The 4,911-nt window shown below is 41.4% G+C and overlaps 1 long non-coding RNA gene across 1 annotated transcript; it reads right to left on the bottom strand.

Annotated features, from left to right (window-relative positions):
- Positions 1-1,287: 1,287 nt before the first annotated feature.
- On the bottom strand, positions 1,288-4,428 carry LOC148394890 (uncharacterized). The gene is made up of 3 exons (XR_015859471.1): positions 4,354-4,428; positions 2,466-3,385; positions 1,288-2,153 (listed from the first exon to the last, which is right to left on the bottom strand). It is a non-coding gene; the product is annotated as an uncharacterized LOC148394890 (long non-coding RNA).
- Positions 4,429-4,911: the final 483 nt, after the last annotated feature.

The raw sequence follows: 4,911 nt of genomic DNA, 5'->3' as shown, positions 1-4,911 counted from the left end.
GCGTCAATTGATCACATCACAAAAGTGCTTGAAAGCAACTCCGAACTCTGCTCCCGCAGCAATCGTATTTATTCTCAACAAGGAAGATGGGGTGTGCAGAACATGTCTTTATCTTGTGAAAGCTTCAGCTGGGGTTGTCTCTGCAAACTGGTTCCAGCAAGTTGCAGAAATGTGTTATCTCTATCTTCACTACGGTCAGTTAGCAGATATTTACACTCCCGGGTGGAGCCCAACTCAAGTTTACAGCAAGCACTGGCAGAATTAACAGTTTTAAGTCAGCACTTCATAATAATCATAAAATCAAGATAAGTTGTCAACCCCATCATTTCCCTCCTGTTTATAAATGATTATTTTTCCCCAAGCATCAGCAAGACAACAAAAACTGTATAATTTTATTCATCACTTAATAGGAAAGACTTCGGACCAATACTATTTAGTATTTATATGATTCCGCTTGGGGACATAATACGTAAATACAACATTAGTTTTCAATGTTACGCGGATGACACACAATTATATATGCCGTTATCGATGACAAATCCGCGGGACCGTTGAAATCTTGAGGCATGCCTTGCAGAGATTAAACAATGGATGTCTCTCAATTTCCTACGCCTTAACCCAGATAAAACTGAGATGTTGATAATTGGTCTTGCTTGTTATCATCACTTGTTTAAGGAAACCACTATACAAATGGATAAATGTACTATCACTCATAGTGATACTGTAACTAATCTCGGGGTTATATTTGACCAATTGCTCTCTTTTCAAAATTACATTAAGAACTTAACTAGAATTGCGTTTTTTCACCTTTGTAATATTGTTAAGATTCGTCCGATTCTTTCAACTAGTGATGCAGAAACTATCATACATGCATTTATTACGTCGTGCCTTGATTACTGTAACGCATTATTCTCTGGTCTTCCTAAGTCCAGTAAGTCCCTGTAAGACCCAGACGTAGTAAAACATGTATAAAAAAAAACAACAACAACACTTTCATACAGTGTTGTTAGAGCCCATTGGGCACCATAATGTAGTGTTTGCAAACTTGTCATGTTTTGGTACGGTTTTATGGACATGTTGTAACGTTACAACGTTGGGTGGGATGGCTAGCAGAATTTCCTGTAGGTCTCGTGTGGTCCTACTCATTGTCTAGTCAAGGTAAATTAATTTGCTCCTATGTTAGACAGCTAAGTTCATTTACACAGTATGTAACATGAATAATGACAACATTTATCATATTTTTCGTGTTTTTATTTTTTATGAAGCAAAATAAAAACAGGATGACATGCACAATGCAAGCAGGCTAGATACACCAGCTTGTAAGTCACGCTCAGGTTACTAGGTGCATGCAGAATCAAGGCTAACTACTTCAAATATCAAGCCACTTCATCTACTTCCTTCATTAGCAGTGATAATCCCAGAAACAGTTCCTGTCGTCTTTGAAGCCAAGACGGACATCACACTTGTAGCACTGTGTGTCGGTGTATCCTGTAGGGCAGTGTCTGCAGCGCCCTCTCTTCTTCGTCTTCATTGGGAAATGACCAAGAAGGTCCTAACGCACATCCGGTGGTGGGTGTGGACATGTTTTCTTGGGTGGGACGCTGGTTGGAGTCTCATTAGTCTTGATTGTGTCCTTCAGAATGAGGGAGGATGCTAGCTGTGCCTGGAACAGCCTCAGGTTCAGTGTCTCTTTTGGAGAGACCCGAGAGCCTTGCAGTCCCGCTTGTCGCTGAGCCAGGCGTTGACCACAGTAAGGGTGATGGTGTGCCAGAAGATGTACATGTATCAGCGGCGAGATTTCATAGGGAACTTGTATTTGGCTGTGAATGAATCCAGCAAATCCACACCTCCCATGTATTTGTTATAGATGCCCACGATGTGAGGCCTTTCAATTTCTATGTAAGTCTTCTTGACTTTGTCCCAGCGTTGGATCTTCTCCACAGGCTCAGTTCAAGCAAAGGATGACACAAGTGTGACAGCTCGGTTGTCATACCATTTGACGGCACGATGTTGTGTTTTACCTCCACTCTGTGGTCAAAGGCTCCTCTCCCCTTCTTCTTCAAACTCTTGTCGTCTTCAAGGTTGTAGTTGGGTAGGCGCACCTGCCTGGCTGTTCCAACGTAATGTATTCCTCGATCATGGAGCTTCTCTACCTGTGGAACAGAGGTCAAGTCAAGTCAAGTTTATTTGTATAGCCCTAAATCACAAACAGTCTCAAAGGGCTTCACATAGCCAAAAATTGACAATTATTCTCAAAGCATCCCCTGATCATAAGCTCCCAAAAGGGCAAGGAAAAACTCAAAAAAACCCTGCCAGGGGAAAATGAGAAACCTTGAGAAGGGACCACAGATGGAAGGATCCCCCTTTCAGGATCACCAGGTTATAATGGATGCAGAGAGTGCACAAGTAATACATAATATGAAAATCAATGAAAAAATGGAGGTGAAGAAGTTGTCTGCATAGACCTTGTAGTTGTGACCTTCTGGCAGTGTTGAAGCGAGCTTTGTCACAACATCACCAGACAAGCCAAGTTCTGATTTGGCTCGCAGTCCATTGTTGCTTCCTTGGTAGACATCAAAGTCACACATCACGCCAGAGACTCCAGTTCTCACCCATACTTTGAAGCCTCAAGGGTGTGGCTTGCCTTGCATGTACTGTTTGATGCTGCTGAATCTCCGCTTGAAAGGAATCATCGCCTCATCCACAGAGTTGTGCTCTTCTGGTATCACCTGCAGGCAGAGCTCTGAATGAATCAAGCCAAGGTCTGATCTTCCACAGTTTGTCCTTCTTTTCAGTTTCTGGTACTGTCAAGTTGTTGACGAAATGTAATGCTGTCAACAAAGACTGGAATCTGTTCCGTAGCATCACGTCAGCAACAGGAGGGTGTCTTCCTCCCAGTACATACGGGTATCAGCCATTTGTACTAGGCCCATCTTCAGGTACATGCCCAACATTTTCTCAATTTCCTTGGAATTGGTGTTCACACACGTTCCCTTTGTTTGAAACCTGTAATCATTTGTGTTTGTCATCAGACACTGAATCATTTTTTTAGAAACAAACTGGTTGAAGTACTCCAGTGGTGTGTGGAGAGAAATCACATCTTCAGTGAGAGGTGGACCAGAAAATTCAGTATTGGGGCTAGCGGAATCCTTTTTTTGCCACCGATATCTGTCACGGGCTTGGCCAGTTTGGATGGTTGTGGCTGAATGTCCGTGTCTACTCGACAGTCAGTGGGGGTGGTTGGTTCTCTTTCACATCACCATAATCTTCATCTAACTCCTCATCAGTTTCATTGAAGTCAATGTCCACATTACTCTCTCCATCCTGTACAGCATCTATCACATCCTGCACACTGTAGCGAGAATCTTTCCTTGGAAATACCATGCTGAAAATGAAAAGTAAAAACCATGAGTGCATTCGCATTTACACATTCCACTGCAGCAGTCTATTAACATGCCATACAATAGTGTTTGACCAACCTATTGTGCTGTAACAATCATGGCAAAATGAACCCCCCACTAACGACCCTACCCTGCATTCCTGAACATTAACACCTGTTCAATTTACGACCACCCTTCACATTCCTAAACATGGACAGAGGTTAATAAACTGAGTTTACTTAGATTTATCCTCTACACCAGGGGTGCCCAAACATTTTCAGCTCGCGAGCTACTTTTGAAATGACCAAGTCACAAAAATCTACCCACTGAAAAAAAATAATAATTATATATATATGGCTGACGTAATTTTCGGAAGTCCAAATGATCACACATTATATATGTCATCGTGAAAATAAAGTCCTCCCATTCCCCATGAAAGTGATGCTTTTTTTTTTTTAAATCTTTTTACTATATCCAGCTGCCCTTTTTATACCCTTTCTTAAGTTTAAGAGAAAAACAGGGTTCTGTGACAATTGGAGGGAACTCGCGAGCTAGCGTGTTCGTGTCGTGTTGTTAGAGCCGTTGTTTGTGCACGCGTCAAGTGCGAAAAAAACATTTTAATGTCACGCGATCGACCAGTAGTGGCTAGGCGATCGACCAGTCGATCGCGATCGACGTATTGGGCGCCCCTGCTCTACACCCTTGTTTACAAATGTTACAAATACACACAATGTGTAAATATATTAGAAGATAATATAAACTAGAAGATCCATGCTGATTTACACTACACTTAAGCAGGTCACAATTAGGGCCTTTTTTGCTACCACGCTCTCCCAGTGTTGCAAATCTGCAACACATATACTACATCCACTAATTTATATTTGGGGTATATATTTAACAAAATAAGCATATGCACATGTTCTCTAGACATTCTAATGATCACCCAAAAAAAATATAAAAGCATTTTACTTACTTTTCTTTGATTAATCCAGTCTAGTGTAACAAAGAGATGCGTCCTTCACGCTGTCCGGCGAGGTGTGAGTTGAACAGCTTGTGGGTGGGGCTTAAATAACAATGTTCTAGCCAATAACAGAGGGATAATGAACAATAGGACTACCTGACTCATGTTTATGTGAGAAAAAAGGAAAAAAAGAAAACACTATTTTTGATAGTTTTAAAAAAAATGTTGCAGCTCTGTCTCGGTGGGTAAAAGTCTACAGTTAGTACAAAATGCTGCGGCGAGACTGCTCACATGGATGAGAAAATTTGATCACATTACCCCAATATTAGCCAACTTACATTGGCTCCCGGTTCATTTAAGATGTGACTTCAAGGTTCTTCTATGAACCTATAAATCACTGCATGGCTAAGCGCCTTCGTATCACAAGATTCAAGAGTTTTTATTCGCCATGTTTGAGCGTGTCAAACAAGGAATTAGACTTCGGTAAATCACAGCCTCTGTTCAACATTAAGGTGACTAACAACACTCAGGACATGTGAAAAATGGCAAATATTCTCAAACATCCCCTGA

This window comes from Syngnathus floridae, chromosome 7 (assembly GCF_059516105.1).
Source record: "Syngnathus floridae isolate MCC-2025c chromosome 7, RoL_Sflo_1.0, whole genome shotgun sequence".
Classification (NCBI taxonomy): Eukaryota; Metazoa; Chordata; class Actinopteri; order Syngnathiformes; family Syngnathidae; genus Syngnathus; species Syngnathus floridae.
This window is presented reverse-complemented; position numbering and strand designations above follow the sequence as displayed.